The 21,081-nt window shown below is 41.5% G+C and overlaps 1 protein-coding gene across 6 annotated transcripts in view; it reads right to left on the bottom strand.

Annotated features, from left to right (window-relative positions):
* LOC110520596 (PTB domain-containing engulfment adapter protein 1) overlaps nt 1–21,081 on the bottom strand; it is a 169,405-nt gene that overhangs the window by 38,029 nt on the left and 110,295 nt on the right. The window contains exon 1 of one of the 6 annotated variants that reach the window (XR_002473009.2): nt 11,415–11,539. The exons of 1 other annotated variant lie outside the window; for it this stretch is intronic. The gene's annotated coding sequence lies outside the window, so the exon portion shown is untranslated. Of the gene's footprint in view, nt 1–11,414; nt 11,540–11,963; nt 12,114–21,081 lie in introns of those variants that run through there. 4 more of the 6 variants (XM_036975223.1, XM_021597991.2, XM_021597990.2 and 1 more) reach the window with 4 other exon arrangements.

Below are 21,081 nucleotides of genomic sequence, written 5' to 3'. Positions count from 1 at the left end.
GCAGAAATCACAGAGACCAATTGGTACACTGATTTACCACCCCAAGATATTCCTGAACAACGTCTATTTACGCCTCTTCTAGATGGAAACTACAAGTGTAATGGCTGTGCTCAATGCAATGGCACTTATAAATGTAGATCCTTCAAACACCCACAAACAGGGAAAACGATCCCAATCAAAAGGTGTCATCACATGCTCCACTAAGGGTGTTATTCACCTTATAACTTGTCCTTGTGGTAAAAATGTTGTGGGTAAAACAAAGCGCAAATTAAAAGTACATATCTCAGAGCATCGTAGCACCATTAGGTGCGGCCCAGTTGCGACCCACTTTTTGCAAGCAAACCACTCGATTTCGTCTCTGCGTTATATTGGCATCGAACATGTCACCATCCCTAGGAGAGGGGGTGACCTTGATGATTTATTGTTAAAACGAGAGGCTGCCTGGATCATTTAAATTAAAGACCCGGGTCCCTCCGGTCTCAACGTAGACTTTGATCTGAAGCCATTCTTGTGATTATTGTGACTTTTGCCATTGTAATTGTTTGTAAGCTTGTGTAGACTAAAATGAATCTGATTGATGCTATCCATTTGTTTTTTGTATGCTGTTCTTTGTATGTCATTTTAAAATTTGAGAATTCACCAATGATATTAGGCCACACTTGGCCATGATTACAGACACCTGTGTGTCACCCTGCAGTGTTTGTGATTATACCCGGATGAAGACAGCTTGCCTGTCGAAACGTTGGATTTTACATTTTTGCATCTGAGCTCCTAGAGTGTGCGGCTCTCCTTTATTTTCAAGTTTTCTACTCCGCTAGCCAGCACCTCACCTAAATAGGTGTGCATTTATTTTTCTTCTAGATGGCGCAAACCCAACACCTCTCATCACCCAAGAACACCATGTGGGGATGTTTTTCATCGGCAGGGACTGGAACACTGGTCAGAATTGAAGGAATGATGTATGGCGCTAAATACAATGATATTATTGAGGGAAACCTGTTTCAGTCTTCCAGAGATTTGAGACTGGAACAGAGGTTCACCTTCCGGCAGGACAATGACTAAGCATACTGCTAAAGCAACACAAGTGGTTTGAGGGGAAATATTTAAATGTCTTGGAATGGCCTAATCAAAGCCCAGACCTAAATCCAATTGATAATCTGCGCTATGAGTTAAAGGTTGCTTTACACCAGCGGAACCCATCCAGTTTGAAGGAGCTGGAGCAGTTTTTCCTTGAATGGGCAGAAATCGCAGAGCTAGATGTGCCAAGCTTATAGAGATATACCCTAAGAGACTTGCAGCTGTAATTGCTGCAAAAGATGGCTCTACAAAGTATTGACTTTGGGGGGGGTGAATAGTTATGCACACTCAAGTTGTTTTTTTGTCTTTTTTCTTATTTGTTTCACAAGAAAAAAAATATGTGCATCCTCAAAGTGGTAGGCATGTTGTGTAAATCAAATGATACAAACCCCCCCAAAATCAGGTTGCCAAGCGGGGTGAATCCTTTCGCAAGCCACTGTAAGGCTGCATGATGAGACTAATGAGGATTTGAAAAAAAGTACTTTGAAAGGCATGAGCTCTGCTTTGTTTGTTTTTTTCCGCACAGGCCGTACACACGCAAATAGTCTCTCATTCACAATTTGACAAGCACTTCATATTGCCTCAAATTTTGTGGCCGTAATGCACCCTAAAACATACATGCCTTTTGCAGCCAGTGTCAGTTGTGCCATTCTCCCTAAGTACTGCGCAATCCGAAGTGTCTCTCACTCACACTGCTCTCCGTACAGGTCACAAGTTAAGAGAGACACATCAGGGACACAACTCTGTCATAACGTGGCCCTCTTTGGGTATAGCGAGATCGTTTTTCCTCTTCTCCACCCCCCCCCCCCCCCTCCTCCTACACCCAGGATCTGTTATCTCAGGTCGTAAATTCCCGGAGGAGACTCTCTCCTCATGGCCAGGCAGTATAGAGAGAGAGAGAGTTTTACAGTAGAACAAAGGAAGTTCCTCTACATCACAGAACTTGAGAACTGAACAATATCCATGTTTTGGAGAATGTGTAAACGGTCGGTGGAGTAGCCAGCTACAACCCGGTCCGTTTTGTTTCATGTTGTGACCTCATGAAAGACAATTTAGCCACATTACCATAACTCTGTTCATACAGGAGCCTCTGTTTCGAGGTTTGTGTCTAATTATTGTATAAAATGAATGAGTAAATATGAAACTATTTGTGAAATTATGTAAGGTGATGTTGAACCGTTAATGTGAGAGAATTGTATTCCCTTCAAAGGTTAACTAAGTCATTGGCCCGCCCCAGTGAGCACAGACATTGATCCGGCTCATGGGACAGCCATTTTCTGCTGTTACGAATTTAAAAAAAACACCTGAAGAAACCCCTTCAGACCATGCATACCTCTGTCAGCTGAGGGAGCAAAGGTTTGAGTAGAAACCACAAAAACCTCAGTATTAGCTAATGTTGTAATGATTTTTTAATTCCTAACCACACCAAATGGTTAAACTCAGACTATCAATCCCAACAGAATAAGAGCAACAGTTCAAAACAAATTACTAGTCTGCAGCTAGAAATAATGTACCATTGAATGCGAAGACCGACAACCGCCGAAACACCTATTCTATAACATTTCTGAATGGTACTCTGGAGGTACCCATTCTAACCATGAAATACTTAATGGAAGCAGAGAGACGATCAGAAAGACGGACAATTCCAACAGAGATCATGACGACACACTGATCGTAAATATATATTGATTGCAATTATTCCCGAATGAGTGAGCGTTCATGTGCAAAGGATTAGCAATTCAATTAGTATAATTATCAACTGTGACTCTTGTAATTCCCGCCCTCCTCAGTCCACACCCACTTCCCTTTGTCCACCAAGCCGTCATATCAGCTTGGCCCACTAGGGAACCTATCGTTTTCTTGTAACCATATCTACTGTTTTATTGTTTATGTATTTCTGTGATTATTTAGTTAGTAAATAAATGTTTAGGACAATTGATGTACAGATGATTCATAGTCAAGGCTGGGTTCGTGCAGATAACCAACAATTTACGACGCTTGGAATGAGACTAACATGAGGTATAGAATAATTCATTAATTAGAAGACTAATTGATCAGATATTAAAATATCTGAAAAGTTATATATCTAACTTTGTAATCTGAAGATTTTCCTTGGTTTCCCGACTTCCTAGTTAATTACATTTACATGATTAGTTTAATCACGTAATAATTACAGAGAATTGATTTGAAAAAATAACAGTCTTCAATTTAATGATGCCAAAGACAGGACAACTGTGTGCGTCCTTATCCAATTCCGAGGTGCATATTGAAGATATTGGATGAACTGTCCACATTTACTTTTCGTCAGCCAACAAAATGAGTAGAACTAACGAACAGCAAAAGCACTAGCCCATGTCAATCCACTTTCCCCCATAGTACAAAAGTCAACCTATTCTGTGTGAGAAATAAATATTCAAAAGAGTCTGGGACAGTTGCGGGATGCGATGGATCCCAAATTAATACAACCCCTAGCATAAAAAAAATGTTTTTTTGCAAAGGGCAGCTACTTTGAAGAATCTCAAATATAAAATACATTTTTGTTTAAACCTTTTTTGGTTACTACATGATTCCATATCTGGTATTTCATAGTTGATGTCTTCACTATTATTCTACAAATTAGAACATAGTGAAAATAAATTAAAACCCTGGAATGGGTAGGTGTGTCCAAAGTTGACTGGTACTGTATGTAATCAAGATAAACACTAATTTATTATGTTCGAATCTTCCACTTTGACAGAGTATTTTATGTAGATATTTGACAAAAAAAAAAATATTTTAATACCACCTTGTAATGAAACAAAAAGTAGAAAAAGTCTAGGGGAGTGAATCATTTCTGAATATGTAGACTATACTGTATATATAATAGGCAGCATTTCCTGTATATATAATATGTAGACAATACCATATACATAATGTGGAGTATATTATATACATAATATGTAGAGTATACTTTATTATATATAATATGTACAGTGTACTGTATAATATGGAGAGTATACTGTATATTTACTTTATAATATATAAAGTATAATGTATATAATATGTAAAGTGTACTGTATAATATGTGGAGTTTACTGTATATATGTATACACACACACAGTAGAGTATACTGTATGTACACAATGTAGCGTGTACTGCATATATACTATGTAGAGTGTAAAGTATACTGTATATATAATATGTAAAGTAATATGTAAAGTATACTGCACATATGAATAGTATACTGTATATATCATATGTAAAATACACTTTACATATAATATGTAGAGTATACTTTATGTATATACAGTATACGCTACATATATGTAAAGTATATATCTTATGAAGAGTATACTAGATATAATATGTAAAGTATACTGTATATAATATGTCGAGCATACTGTATATTTAATATGTAGATTATACTGCATAAATCATATATAAATTATACTGTATATATCAAATGTAAAGTACACTGTGTATATAATATGAATATCTAATATGTAAAGCATATACAGTGCCTTTGGAAAGTATTCAGACCCCTTCCCCTTTTCCAAATTGTTACTTTACAGCCTTCCTCTAAAATGTACTCTTGATTGTCTTACCTCATCAATCTACACACAATGCCTCATAATGACAAAGCGAAAACATTATTAGAAATGTTTGCAAATGTATTAAAAATAAAACAGAAATACCTTATTTACGTAAGTATTCAGACCTTTTGCTATGAGACTAGAAATTGAGCTCAAGTGCATCCTGTTCCCATTGACCATCCTTCAGATGTTTCTACAACTTGATTTGAGTCCCCCTGTGGTAAATTTAATTGATTGGACATGATTTGGAAAGGCATACACCTGTCTATATAAGGTCCCACAATTGACAGTGCATATCAGAGCAAAAACCAAGCCATTAGGCTGAAGGAATTGTCTGTAGAGCTCCAAGACAGGATTGTGTCAAGGCACAGATCTGGGGAAGGGTACCAAAAAATGCCTGCAGAATTGAAGGTCCCCAAGAACGCAGTGGTGTCCATCATTTTTAAATTGAAGAAGGTTGGAACCACCAAGACTCTTCCTAAAGCTGCAGTATTCCACCAACCAGGGCTTTATGGTAGAGTGGCCAGACAGAAGCCACTTCTCAGTAAAAGGCATAACAGCCCGCTCGGACTTTGCCAAAAGGCACCTAAAGGACTCTCAGAGCATGAGAAACAAGATTGAACTCTTTGGCCTGAATGCCAATCGTCACATCTGGAGGAAACCTGACACCATCCCTATGGTGAAGCATGGTTGTGGCAGCATCATGCTGTAGGGATGTTTTTCAGCATCAGGGACTGGGAAACTAGTCAGGATCGAGAGAAAGATGAACGGAGCAAAGTACAGAGAGATTCTTGATGAAAACGTGCTCCAGAGCACTCAGGTCCTCAGACTGGGGCGAATGTTCTCCTTCCAATAGGCCAACGACCCCAAGCACACAGCCAAGACAATGAGTGACAAGTCTCTGAATGTCCTTGAGTGGCCCAGCCAGAGTCCAGACTTGCAGAAATGTAAAAATACCTGTTTTTGCTCTGTCATTATGGGGTATTGTGTGTAGATTGATTAAAAAAAAAAAGATTTTAATCAATTTTAGAATAAGGCTGTAACATAACAAAATGTGGAAAAAGTAAATGGGTCTGAATACTTTCCTAATGCACTGTATATAATATGTAGAATATACTGTAGATGTAAATGCTTACAATAGCACAGCTAAAGTCAGTAGTTCCAGAATTGTATCTTTTCATAAGTTCAGCCAAACTAACTTCGGGAAGGACATTTTTATCCACTGACATAATGCAGATTAGCGTTGCAACATTCAGGAAATAATGACTCTCACACTTGGGGGACAAAGATCACACATCTAGCTCTGTGAAGAGGACTATGTTTCAGGACTACTTTTTAAAAGAGGGGTGTGGTGCTAAATAGGAGTCTGACATTTGAGTCACTTAGCAGAAGCTCTTATCCAGAGCGACTAGGTTTAAGTGTCTTGCTGAAGGGCACATCAGACTTTTTACCTAGTTGGCCCAGAGATTAGAACCTGAGTCCTTTTGGTTACTGGCCCAACGCTCCTAAACGCTAGGCTACCTGCCACCCCTAGCAGGTCCTAACATGCTAAGATATTTGACAGCCAGACCTGAGACACTGTGATCCGTTCTACAATAATACAATGTGCAAAAAGTGATTGAAGGCTCCATGTGAATGTTTCCATGCAAATAACAGTAATGTTTCCTTACTCCTTATTAATCGCAAAGTTAATCGATGTGAACTGTGAGCTGGATAGTGTGTCAAAAGCTTTAGTATTAATAATAGATAAACAACATTATTTTATATACTTGGACATGACAGAAAAGCAATTGCAAGCATTCCCATGTCTTATTTGTCCAACTTGAGAGATGTAATTCAGGAACAGAAATGAGCCATTTAGCATCAATTAGTCTAGCTTTAGTCATCAATTAGTCTAGCTTTAATGTATATGCTAGCTGCAGTATAGTGTTATGATATTACCTGAGTCACTACATGGGAATGCCAGCTCTGACTGACTATTGTGTAAAACCTTCAGCATGCCACTGAGGACCATGATTTCTTCCCATTATGAAAGGAAATGGAAAAATGTGAAAATGATCAAATCCCCATATTTTAGACAGAACTATAGCACCAAACGACTGTTTTCGTCCTACAATACGTCCTACAATAAGTCGCTAAGAATACTAGGACAATGTTTAGACATGCAATTATTAAGAAAACATATACATTTTCTGCAGAGATATAACTTCATTTAACAAAGGTCTAAAACCACATTGTGACGTTGGGAGAGGTTTTCTTTCCATCTATAAAAGGTCCTTCAGGGTGAAAAGCTTAAGCGGAATGAGCTAGAGGGTGTGGATTGGGATATCCTGACTGCTGCCAAAACAGAATAGTTTTGCCACTTAAAATTACATCTTGTCTTTCTTATTTACGGCCAAGGAATTTGTCCCCGCCTCAGAGCGATGCAGAGCCAGAAAACCATGTCCACAATTCAGGGTAGAAGGAGTCACTTTTCTGCATATCTAAAGATGCTAGACAAATAAGCAATAGGCACCAAGTCAGTTATTTTTGTCACCCTGAGCACGATGAAAATAGTATCAAAGCAGCTTTTTGCGCCGTCTTGTAAGTTCTAAAGCATGTGACGACTTAATAGGGTTCATTATTCTTAGCCTACTTTACGAGTGGCAGATTGAAAAAAACCCATTCAATATCTGGAGTTTGAAAAAAACGTCAGCATTACAAATTGCCTTCCAAAAAATTATATTCTACTGTGATGCACACGTGACATTTGGAAAACCATGTATCCCTCATTGGAGCATACTGACTCGTTACTCTGTAGAGCAATGCTCAAGGGGAAATGTCCCTTCAGTGCTACTATTGATGCTTCCCTCTCCTGATCTTAACCAACAGGACTTAAGGCCCTATCGACCACAGCTATAAGACCACCTTCCACCTACTTCCATAGGAAGTACAAATTATTTCAGGGATCAACCTTAAAAAGCCCCAGTGCAGTAAACAAATTTGACTTTCCTGTGTTTTATATATATACACACAGTTGAAGTCGAAAGTTTACATACACCGTAGCCAAATATATTTAAACTCAGTTTGACAATTCCTGACATTTAATCCTAGTAAAAATTCCCTGTCTTGGGTCAGTTAGGATCACCACTCTATTTTAAGAACGTGAAATGTCAGAAAAATAGTAGAGTGATTTATTTCATCTTTTATTTCTTTCAACACATTCCCAGTGGGTCAGATGTTTACATACACTCAATTAGAATTTGGTAACATTGCCTTTAAATTGTTTAACTTGGGTCAAACGTTTTGAGTAGCCTTCCACAAGCTTCCACAAAAAGTTGGGTGAATTTTGGCCCATTCCTCCTGACAAAGCTGGTGTAACTGAGTCAGGTTTGTAGGCCTCCTTGCTCACACACGCTTTTTCAGTTCTGCCCAAAATATTCTATAGGATTGAGGGTCAGGGCTTTGTGATGGCCATTCCAATACCTTGACTTTGTTGCCTTTAAGCCATTTTTGCCACCACTTTGGAAGTATGCTTTGGGTCAATGTCCATTTGGAGGACCCATTTGCGACCAAGCTTTGAATGCCTGACTGATGTCTTGAGATGTTTCCTCAATATATCCACATCATTTCCCTGCCTCATGATGCCATCTATTTTGTGAAGCGCACAAGTCCCTCCTGTAGCAAAGCACCACCACAACATGATGCTGCCACCCCCATGCTTCACGGAGGGGATGGTGTTCTTCGGCTTGCAAGCATCCCCCTTTTTCCTACAAACATAACGATGGTCATTATGGCCAAACAGTTATATTTTTGAGGACATGTCACCAGAGGACATGTGACCAAAAAGTACAATCTTTGTCCCCATATGCAGTTGCAAACCATAGTCTGGCTTTTTTATGTCAGTTTTGGAGCAGTGGCTTCTTGCTTGCTGTGCCGATGTCGATATAGGACTCGTTTTACTGTGGATATAGATACTTTTGCACCCATAGTACGTTCATCTCTAGGAGAAGGAAAGCGTCTCCTTCCTGGGTGGTATGTTGGCTTTGTGGTCCCATGGTGTTTATACTTGTGTACTATTGTTTGGAAAGATGAATGTTGTACCTTCAGGAGTTTGGAAATTGCTCCTAAGGATGAACCAGACATGTGAAGGTCTATCATTTTTTTCTGATGTCTTGGCTGAATTCTTTTGATTTTCCCATGATGTGAAGCAAAGTGGCACGGAGGATTAAGGTAGACCTTGAAATACATCCACAGGTATCCCACCAATTACATCAAATGATGTCAATTAGCCTATCAACCTAAGTGTATATAAACTTCTGACTTAAACTGTATTTCCACACTATGAGATTGGAATAATACTGTGAAATTGGGAAAATTATAATGCCCTTTTAGTGTAAAAAACTGTTTGAAAAGACTGCATACAATTTCATCCTGTTTTGGTGGGATGGAGTTTTGGCCTTCCATGGTATCACCATCATAAGGTAAATTAGTTTACTGAAAAATAAAAAGGGTGTTCCAAACCTCTCTGCCAATAACAGCTCATTTTCAGTTTCCCCCTCCCCACTCAGACCACTCCCAGAAAGTACTAGCAAAATTATTGCTTGAGAAAATGCTCTCTGCTAATAAGCTATTTGTTTGTATTTTAATTTAACAAAAAAATAATAATCACCGTAAGGTACTTAATTGTAAGGTACCCCATTGCTACTTTACAGTGCATTCAAACACACTCTTACAGCACTGTGGGATAAAAATGGTTTCCCTTTACACCAAAACTCTACCAAGTAAGGGTATTATGTCATAAAAGGTTATAATGGAGTCAGAAAGACAAGCCATCAACAGCTAGTGTGTGACTGCATCTGTCTATTCCAGTGCCAATATCCGTTTCCCACCTTGTCCTTGTGGGTTGTCTGTTTAAAATAAGATATCAGAAATGCTTGCTGCATTACTGCCTATAAATGCCTACTACTCTACCATTCCATTTTGTTTATGTGGCTTCACAGTTTACAGTTTGAACTTGGTTTGAACTCCTCTTCTTATGAAGACAGCATCTATATATTGTGTTGAAGATCAGGACTAAGATGCACAAGACCTACATTACATTCAAATCACTATTTCAGCAGAATCATATCAGACAACTCAACTCAAAGCAAGAACTTTTCCTCCCTAAGACTGCCTGAAAAAAATACCATTCTAGCATCCAGAGGCAGAGAAAATATCAAGTGCTAGCCTACAGTGTATCTAAAGGCAACCACCAAGGGAATATAGGAGAGCAGGTTACAATACCCTCTCACTGTGGATATTTTCTTACTCTATGGTTGGGCTGTGTATGCCTGGACTGACACTCTAATGTCCCTCATTATGATTGACAGAAGCTGTTTGCTATTTTTAATGGCTTCCTGGGCTGGTGAGTCAACCTCTCTTTGAAGAACCTTATCCCCAATCTTAGCACAGAGTCGCAACCCTCCCCACTGCTATTAACCCTCTGCAGTGTGACTGTGCAAGCATCGGGGTCAGGTATGTTTGAGGTCACAGTTGCGGTGATATATAGCCGTCTGGAGAATCAGACCGGCTGAGCAATCCTTATTCTCACAGGCGTTGCTCGGGTTTAAAATTCCCCGGGAGCGTGTATGTAGCCGGGAGAGTAAGAGGGAATGGATTGTTCCTGGGGGACGACAAAGACCATAATATTATGCAGTTTACTAGGGCAGGGAACAGCCAGGGACCTCACAATACGATATTATCACGATACTACTAGATGCCAATAAGATATGTATTGAGAGTCTCACGATTCTATGTGTATTGCAATTCGATACTGTGATTTTACTGCATTTCGATGTTCCTAACACATGCTATAACTCACTATATATATTCTGCAGAGGGACAAGAGAGAGCCATGAGAAAAACGAGTTTTGATCAGTCATGGAAATAAGTGCTGAAAAATTGCTCTATTTAAAAAGAAGATGAGAACAAGCTCTGAAGGACAAATAGTGGATTTATAGTGCAGGTACAGCCAACTACCGCAACAATAACATGATATGAGACAACATATTGTCAGTAATAATATCCCGATATGTAACTGTATTGATGTTTTTTCCCGGTTCACTACAGTTTACAGTGCGCTCAGTTGACCGAAAACATCGGAGGACAAGCTGATGCTCGGAGTAGTTACAGTAGTGTATAAACACTATCAGGTCTGATCATAAAAGCAAATAGGACAAAGAATGCAAATTGACAGCTGATGCCATGGCTAAACAGCTTCCAATCAGTGTACACCACACAAAAGTGATATTAATTGGGAGCAATGATGCGCAAACATATTAAGAACAATGTTCGAAAGACAAAAAAAAAAAAAAAAAAAACAGCAATCAATTTAATTACTCAACAATAACATTCCAGAATGTATGTATTATGTTTTACTGATACACATTGAGGCGAACACTTCTAATTAAATCAAGGCTGGAATAATTAGAATTGAAGACAGTCAGTTCAGGTAAACTTAAATTCCAATTCAATTATTTAAACGATTGCTTATATTGCCAATGAATTATCAATAAACTGAGTAGAAGCTATTTATTTAAAAAAGTTTTTCAATGCTATAATTTTATTTACTAAAATCACTTCCTGAATGAATTGTCCTTAAGCAAATGATTCACTAAATGTGTCAGAAATTAATTCATGAGGTTTATCATTCGTCATTTGCTCAGAAAAACTTGCCGCCAGTTGCGCAATTCTAATTCACTGACTCAAACAGTTGGAATTTGTTGGAAAACAGAAATGACCTACTTTGAACCCAGGGGGAAAAAAAATCTCTCGAACCCTAAAAGCAATCCGCAAATAAAAAAAATCCCCAAAATTGATGTCCCCTTTAAAAGCCTCTCTAGCAGCCGCAAATCTGAACCATACGCATACAAAAAAAAAGCAAGCCAGTTTTTGACATGGGATGAAAAACATGCACTGCAGTCCCCTAACATAATGCCGCTCGGAAAACAACAGCGCTTCATTGTTTCTTCACTCGCTTTCACCCGCTCTGGAATTTTGCTTGCTAAGCGCGAAACACATTAGACATAGCAAAAACTCTTTATTAATTTACCCCGACATTCCACAGTTGAATCAGCCTCAACCAAACACAGCAATGCTCCCCGAGCTCTCTCTCTCTTTCATTCAATCAGACACAGGAAAATTCCAGCTCCCTTACCAACAGCAAAAGAGACAAACAAACAGACCAACCGATGATTTACCCCGTTGCCAAGAGAAACTAAAATAAGAGAATGGCTTTCGAGTGGTATTACGCAAAGATGACCAGGCAACAGCACCAAAATAAAAGCGACTTACTTGCTTTGAAACCGGGTGGAATAGTGAGAAGAAGGAAGTTCCAGCAGAGCCTAATAGTTTTCAGCTGTGGGCCAGATGGTGATACATTCAGGATTGTGGTAGAGGAGATGGGTTTGCAAAATTCCAACAAGGGCTTTTTTACAGAAACACGATACCTGGATTTCAGAGTCAAAATTCCTCCACCCACAATTCATGCAAAAGTTGTTTTTCTGCAGATTTTTCTGGGAGGACATAAAAAAGAAAATTGCTTTCTACACAAAGAGGAAACATACAGAGATTACCTTCAAAAATCTACTTTCCAAAGGTTTCAGTCTAAACTGTCAATCTTATATCACTTTTGGAGAGACATGGCGATACATTGAGCTTTTAGATATTCAAATCACAATGTAACGTAATGTGCCTGAAAAGAAGCCCTGAATCACTAAAAGAGCATGAGAAAATGCTTTGTTTGAGAATTGGGGAACACACTATGCTGTGAAAAAGCATTTTAACTGCAGCTGCAGAAATACATAAGCACAGGAACAGTGGATCCTAGCTGCTTGAACTGTGTTATACCTTAGTGAAATTCGACACTTCCATGTCTTATTCAATTCGATGCTCAGGACAGCTTTTCAAGTGAGGGGCATCAGGCAGGAAAACACATGGATAACATGTTTTTGTAATTTATTCTGGTTTATGACAGGTCCAGTTTAATTTGACATTAGGGCCCTTTTTCAATCGAAGCTGGTAAGCAGGTTTCCTGGGATTCTTGTACTGCGAGTTCAAAACATAACCAAGTTTACAGTGTGAAACAAAAATAAACTAAACTGCATGTTAATTCAAACAAAATTAATTCATTAATGTCATTGTAGGGAACAAAATGTTGGATTTGACCCCCGAATCCTTTGTATAGGTTTTGATTGAATACAGGCCCGATGTGTTGCCATATTTGTTTTGGCTGGGAGTTCCCGGGCCTCTGCTTCTGAGTACCATTTAAAACAGGGAGGGCCCGGCTATCAGGACTGAGGTTCTGTTCACACTTTGTTTTCCTAACGCCTTTCTCTAGTTTGCTCTCTATCATTTTATGTTTCAGTCTTGTATGGACAGCTGGGGTGAGGTAGGGTGTTAAGGTTTGTGCAGACATTTGCTAGCTCTCAAAGTGGAGGCCCTTCCACAAGTGGCAATGTGAAAGATCAAGTATGAAGAGAATTTTCATTACAAGCTCCGCTGTCACCAATGCAACTTCTCTGTTAAGTTAGCGGCACCTTTTATTGTCTCTATACTTATTTTTGATTATAAACTGATTGCTATATGGCCAATATGGCCAATATACCACGGCCAATATACCACCAATATACCAGGCACTCCGCGTTCCATCGTGCTTAAGAACAGCCCTTAGCCGTGGCATATTGGCCACATAACACTCCCCCTCAGGCCTTAATTGTATCAGGGACATTTTTTATTTAGCCTTTATTTTACTAGGCAAGTCAGTTAAGAACAAATTCTTATTTACAATGACAGTCTACCCCGGCCTAACCCTGACCACGCTGGGCCAATTGTGCGCCGCCCTATGGGACTCTCAATCACGGCCAGTTGTGATACAGCCTGTAATTGAACCACGGTCTGCAGTGACGCCTCTAGCGCTGAGATGCAGTGTCTTAGACCACTGCGCCACTCAGGACCCTCCAAAATATGTATCAATTAGGGCCGTGACGAAACCAGTAGCGCAATATTTTTTCCATGGCTAAATGAAGCAGACCAAACTCTTTGATCCTATAAACACCTGCTGTATGTAAAGTAGTGTGTCCTATAGCTTGGAAAATAAATACATGTGACTCTCGATGACATTTGTTTCCAACATTAGGGCTGTTTTCCTAAACAAGTTAATACTGCTAAAGGCTAAATATAAATAAGTAGGACCACTACAGTATATGATTGACACTTGTCACACCTCTACTCCAACTTCCACGTTTAAAATATTACATCTACTGTGGCTAATTAATGCCATGGCTGCTCTTTTCTCAATGAGTGCAAAGGCACCTTGGGAAACATATTACATCTACTTAATTTATATCAGATCAATATCAATCTCCAGGATTGATATTCCCAAGATATAAAATGTATCTTAAGAGGTAATATCAGTGTTCTTGGGAAATTAGCATTTTTAAAATTATTATTATGGAAATAGAGTAAATCAAGAATTACAACAACAACTAACTCAATCTTATTATTTTATTACGTATCTGATTTATTCATGATGAGTAAAAAGTGCTACACCCCACACAATAGTATTATGAATAGTCAGTTGCTAACAGACAATCCTCCAAGTTTGTTAGCATTCCTTTCACAAAGACATATCAAACCAAAATCAATGTGACCAAATTGAACCACATAAACATCTCAATTGGTCACACGCACTGGCATTTCTTCCTGATTCTACAAGGAAATTATCAGAAACAATAATGGATTTTAGTGTCCAGTAAAATGATAAAACAGAGTGGCCTCTTGCATGATATGTTAATCAGTAATTGAAGGACTTACTGGTAACACATAGTCTTTCGAAAGTTTTGGTTATGAGAAGCCAGTTGTCAGGAACCCCGTTGGTACATCCATCAGTGATCATATGTTGCATGGCCATCCCACTGGGCACAGACGTCAGTTAAAAGTCTAGCTTTGATTTACATTTGGTTGAGTTGTCAACTAATTTAATTCAACTTTAAAAAAAACAAGAAAAAACATGTAATTAAATTAAAGGTTAAAAGTTGGGTAAAAAAAAAATGTAAAAAGACAAAATGCCTTTACGTTGATGACTTATTGCAAATTCAAAAAGTTTTCCATTTTGATTCAACATCATCGTATAGATGTTTTGGGTTGAAATGGCATGGAAACAACATTGATTCAACCAATTTTTTTCCCAGCGGGATGACATCAACTGCAGCTACTACAATAAAACACAGTCACCATCTGGTTACACTTTGCTTTACCAAAGACATGGGAGCTATTTTGAGAATTGTACAAAACTCTACTAAAATACTCTACTACAATACTCTACTACACCAACAAAGCAAACCCCCACGTGAAGTGACCAGGAGCATTTGGGCTTTTGATTTTATTTTCCACCCACAGTCTAAGTCTTCCACTTAAGACAACAAAGCCAGGACGTTCCTGAAAACTGCAAGCACAACGTAAGGCATCTGCTGTTTGTACTGGAGGGCAGAAGCATGTGTTTTCAACCCTTGGAACACTGCAGGGCATGGAGCTTGGTGTTAGGTCTTCATGTCCCTGTCACAAACTACAGAACACCAAGCAAAAAAGGAAATCTCACTTATAGTCTTGCTGTCTTTGGATTCAGGCTATGGTTCTTACATGGCGCAAACACAATGAAAGTGAAATTATTTGGAGGGGGAAATGTTTGACAGCTGAACCAACTGGTGATTTGGTTAAATCATAAAAAATGAAATGCAAAAATCACAGAACCACACGGGGGGACCTAGTGAATGACCTGCAGAGAGCTGGGACCAAAGTAACAAAGCCTACCATCAGTAACACACTACGCCGCCAGGGACTCAAATTCTGCAGTGTCCCCCTGCTTAAGCCAGTACATGTCCAGGCCCGTCTGAAGTTTGCTAGAGAGCATTTGGATGATCCAGAAGAAGATTGGGAGAATGTCATATGGTCAGATGAAACCAAAATCTAACTTTTTTGGTAAAAACTCAACTCGTCGTGTTTGGAGGACAAAGAATTCTGAGTTGCATACAAATAACACCATACCTACTGTGAAGCATGGGGGTGGAAACATCATGCTTTGGGGCTGTTTTTCTGCAAAGGGACCAGGACGACTGATCCGTGTAAAGGAAAGAATGAATGGGGCCATGTATCGTGAGATTTTGAGTGAAAACCTCCTTCCATCAGCAAGGGCATTGAAGATGAAACGTGGCTGGGTCTTTCAACATGACAATGATCCCAAACACACCGCCCAGGCAACGAAGGAGTGGCCATAAGAAGCATTTCAAGATCCTGGAGTGGCCTAGCCAGTCTCCAGATCTCAACCCCATAGAAAATCTTTGGAGGGAGTTGAAAGTCCGTGTTGCTCAGCAACAGCCCCAAAACATCACTGCTCTAGAGGACATCTGCATGGAGGAATGGGCCAAAATACCAGCAACAGTATGTGAAAAACATGTGAAGACTTACAGAAAACGTTTGACCTCTGTCATTGCCAACAAAGGGTATATAACAAAGTATTGAGATACACTTTTGTTATTGACCAAATACTTATTTTCCACCATAATTTGCAAATAAATTCATAAAAAAATCCTACAATGTGATTTTCTGTTGTTTTTTTTCCTCATTTGTCTCTCGTTGTTGAAGTGTACCTATGATGAAAATTACAGGCCTCTCTCATCTTTTTAAGTGGGAGAACTTGCACAATTGGTGGCTGACTAAATACTTTTTTGCCCCACTGTATTTATTGGTGGTCCTGCAAAATCAAATATCTGCCTTCTTTGTAATACAAACAAAGATATACAGTCCTCTGCACATGTCATATAGTTGCTCAAATCATGTTTCAGATGGAAACTAGAAAAACACTACTTTATCCAACGGTCAATACCCACTGGCAAGAGATGTCTAGTTTTTATTTACATTTGGTTGAGTTGTCAACTAACGTGAATTCAATATGAAATCAACCAAATATGCCACCATGTCATTGGATTTAGTTTACAAATTATGGTGACTTTTTTCAAATCTAATCAGTTTTCCACGTTGATTCAATGTCATCACATATCATTTCTTGGTTGAAATGACATGGACACAATGTTGATTCAACCTGTTTGCCCTGTGGGTAGGGATTCGGCTGTCTCTCCCTTCAACAATAAAACATGACATCCAATCAGAAGGAGTCATCCACTTCCCAGGGCCAATTTCTCAAGCTGTGCAAGGTTATGCATGCTGATCCAGCAGCATATATCACCAAGCAGTTCTGAATGCTCTCAACAACAACTGGTTCCCCTTGCATCCAAAACGTCATATGGTTAGAGCCACAACCACCATCTGCTGAGCCTGTCTTATCTTAACAATACACAGATGTTGTGTCCAAAGCTTTAGGCTAACCCACCACTTCCAGAAGAATGAAATTGAATGTAACCCTACAAACAGTATGTTCCCTGAATAGTAGTGCCTGTTACATGAAGTTGAGGTAGCAGAGGGGTTAACTATTTCTTGATGGAATAATGTGTCTAGCTGGCTGCTCTGTCATGGAACGTAATGAGAGAGGAATTGGGGAACAGTACACACTGTGAGGAGGGAACCTAATTGGCAATTAGCAGGAGTTTAGGAGGGAACCCTGGACTGGAGGTGAGCATTTACATCTCTCGCAGTGTTTATTATAATGGGTTTGATCAACCCTTTGTCCCTAGTTGGGGACGGAACTTCTGTAGTCTAAAATGTGTAGTTGTGTTACTCTGTATGCATGTGGTATTACACATTTACAAAAACAAAAGGGTTATCTCATCAGAAATGATGTAAATCGGTTTCAACTGAAATAAGAGAGACACAGGGATGTCACTCTAACAGTAACTATTGCTCCCAAACTACTTAAAACAGGGTTAGATCTTTTCCAGAGAGCGCCATTGTGGCTGCAGGCTTTTGTTCCAACCAAAAAGTTACGCCCCTGATTGACTAACAACGAATACGAATAAGTTGTTTAGTAGTGTCAAAAGTTTGCCCAACGGGAATCTTATAAAGTTCCTTGAAAATGACTGATGTCTTCAGGGTGTTTCGATGCTTTCAAAAGGTCATGGCAGTATATCCTCTTGGAATCGTACCTCATATTTCTTTCAGAGGTCATATTTGCCACCACTTACAATGAAAGTTTGAAAAGTTTCTTAGATGAGTGCACAGGAATGGCAGAATAATGTCATTTTAATGGCGGATGACAGACGTTTAGCTGCTGACTGAGGTCATGTCACAATCTAGAAGTGAGTGGTGCACATTATACTGTAAATCATGTATAATTAATCATGTATTTCTATGGCTATAAATCCCTTGCACTACACTGTTAGTATCAGCGTTAGTTAAAAACCCCGGACCCATCTTCCGACAGGGCAGGCGGAGGGTGCAGGTTTCGGGTCGAGAGCCAGACACGGTTCCCCGGTGCGGACACCGGGGTCTCACTGCGGTGACGGTCTGCACCAACTTTCTGGAGCAGCACGATGCGCTGAGGGTGGACATGTGCGGCGTCCCATGTTTCTTCGGCGCGACGGAACCAGTCATCCACCGCAGGAGCCTCAGTCTGACTCTGATGCCAAGGAGCCAGAACCAGCTGATACCCTAGTACACATTGGAAGGGAGAGAGGTTAGTGGAGGAGTGACGGAGCGAGTTTTGGGCCATCTCTGCCCAGGGCACGAACACTGCCCGCTCCCCTGACCGGTCCTGGCAATAAGACCTCAGAAACCTACCCACATCCTGGTTAACTCTCTCCACCTGCCCATTTCTCTCGGGGTGCAAACTTGAGGTAAGGCTGACTGAGACGCCCAGATGTTCCATGAACGCCCTCCAGACCCTCGACGTGAACTGGGGACCACGGTCAGACACTATATCCTCAGGCACCCCGTAGTGCTGGAAGACACGATTAAATAGGGCTTCCACAGTTTGTAGGGCCATAGGGAGACCGGGCAAAGGGAGGAGACGGCAGGACTTAGAGAAACGATCCACAACGACCAGGATTGCCCTGTGTTACAACCCTTACCCTGTGAAGGTGGAAGATCGGTTATGAAATCCACCGACAGGTGCGACCACGGCCGTTGTGGAACGGGTAAGGGTTGTAACTTACAGCCTTACACTGGGCGTACACCGAGCAGGAGGACACAAACCCTCATGTCTTAGCCAAAGTGGGCCACCAGTACTTCCCACTAAGACAGCGCACCGGCCGACTGATCCCAGGATGACGTGTGTGCCCAATAGATCAGCCGGTCGCGGACAGTGGATGACACATACAGATGCCCAGCTGGACACTGAAGGGGAGCGGGCTCTGCAAGTGATGCCCGCTCAATGTCCGCGTCCAGCTCCCACATTACCGGCACCACCAGACAAGAGGCGGGGAGTATGGGAGTGGGATCCATAGGCCGCTCCTCTGTGTCATACAGCCGGGACAATGCGTCTACCTTAACGTTCTGGGAGCCTGGTCTGTAGGAAAGGGTAAACACAAAACGGTTGAAAAACATGGCCCATCTTGCCTGGCGAGGGTTCAGTCTCCTCGCCGCCCGGATGTACTCCAGATTGCGGTGGTCAGTCCAGATGAGAAAAGCGTGTCTAGCCCCCTCAAGCCAATGTCTCCGCGCCTTCAAGGCTTTTCCCCCGGGAGTTTTGCCCCGCCGGGCTGAGCTTCCTTGAGACGAAGGCACAAGGGCGGAGCTTCAGTGGTGTACCCGAGCGCTGAGAGAGCACAGCTCCAATCCCAGCTTCGGACGCATCCACCTCCACTATGAACACAAAGAGGGATCTGGTTGGGCCAACACAGGAGCCGAGGAAAACAGAGGCCTCAGGTGCCTAAAAGCCCTGTCCGCCTCAGCTGACCACTGCAAGCGCACCGGGCCCCCTTCAGCAGTGAGGGAATGGGAGCTGCTACCTGACCAAAACCCTGAATAAACCTCTGGTAGTAGTTGGAAAACCCTAAAAATCGCTGCATCTCCTTTACTGTGGTGGGAGTCTGCAAATTACGCACGGCTGCAATGCTGTCCCTCTCAATCTCCACCCCTGACGTGGGGGGGAGACAGAAACCCCTAAACACCTACCTGAGCACTCTCGCGACCACCCCGAGAGAGCCCTCTGTGGCCAAGAAACAGTGGGGTTATGACAAGCTAACCAGGGTCGGCCCAGCACCACGGGAAACGCAGGAGAGTCAATAAGGAAGAGACTAATTCTCTCCGTATGACCCACCTGTGAGCTGTGACCTCCCTAATCAACCCTGACCCTAATGGTCGACTATCTAAGGCGTGAATGGGGAAGGGAACATCCCCAGGAAAAATGGGGCTCCCTAAACTATGGGCAAAATTTCTATCAATGAAATTCACAGCCGCGCCTGAATCGACAAGCGCCTTTTGCTGGGAATGTGGGGAAACTCAGGAAAAGTGACAGATACAAACACATGTGCAACAGAGGACTCTGGGTGAGGATGGTGCCAGCTCACCTGGGGTGACGCCAGAGCCTAAACTGCTGCATCGATTGCCAGAGCCTAAACTCTAGTGCGAAGTCCTGGGCGCTCCTCGTCTCCTGCCTCAGATGGTAGAGGCGCTAACCCGCCGCTCTACCCTCGGGCAGGTGGTCGAAGACTGCCCAAAATTCGGCGGGTGAACTCCTCAAACTGGTCCAACACTGCATCTCCCTCTCGCCACACGGCGTTGGCCCACTCCAGGGCTTTCCCGGTGAGGCATGAGACGAGGGCGGACACCGTCTCCCGATCCAATGGAGCCGGGTGAACGGTGGCCAGGTATAGCTCCAGTTGCAGTAGAAACCCTCGGCAGCCCGCAGCCTCTCCGTTGTACTCCTGGGGCAGGGAGAGACGAATCCCACTGGAACCAGATGGAAACAGATCGCTCGGGGGAGACCCCGGTTGTGCTGGTGGAGGAGCTGAAGAACTCCCTGTCTCTCCCAGAGGTCCATAATCTGGACAAAGCGGTCCATGGCGATGCCAAGATGGTGGAGCATTGCTGCATGCTCCTGGACGCGCTCCTCCACCTCTATGGCCGGGGTACCTTGTCCTGCTGACACCATATCGGGTCGGGGATTCTGTAATGTGGTGCATGTTGGTGGCAGGGAAGTCAGGCGCCAGGGGAACGAACTTGGTATAAACAGAGTATTTAATGAAAGCTCACCAACTCCAAAAACCAACATATACAAAATAAAGTGGGTAAATAAAACCCGTTGCACACCATAACAGACATAGCACCTATACATACACAACATATAATGATGGGATTGAAACCAGGTGTGATGTGAGACAAGAAAAAAACAATGGAAAATGAAAAATGGACCAGCGATGGCTAGAAGGTCGGTGACGTCACCGCCCGAACAAGTAGAGGGACCAACTTCGGCGGAAGTCGTGGCAATAAATCACAGCTGAGTTTATCAACATATGACTCA

Source organism: Oncorhynchus mykiss, chromosome 3, assembly GCF_013265735.2.
Source record: "Oncorhynchus mykiss isolate Arlee chromosome 3, USDA_OmykA_1.1, whole genome shotgun sequence".
NCBI classification, from domain to species: Eukaryota; Metazoa; Chordata; class Actinopteri; order Salmoniformes; family Salmonidae; genus Oncorhynchus; species Oncorhynchus mykiss.
The sequence above is the reverse complement of the archived record's forward strand: the minus strand, read 5'-3'. Positions and strand labels throughout refer to the sequence as shown.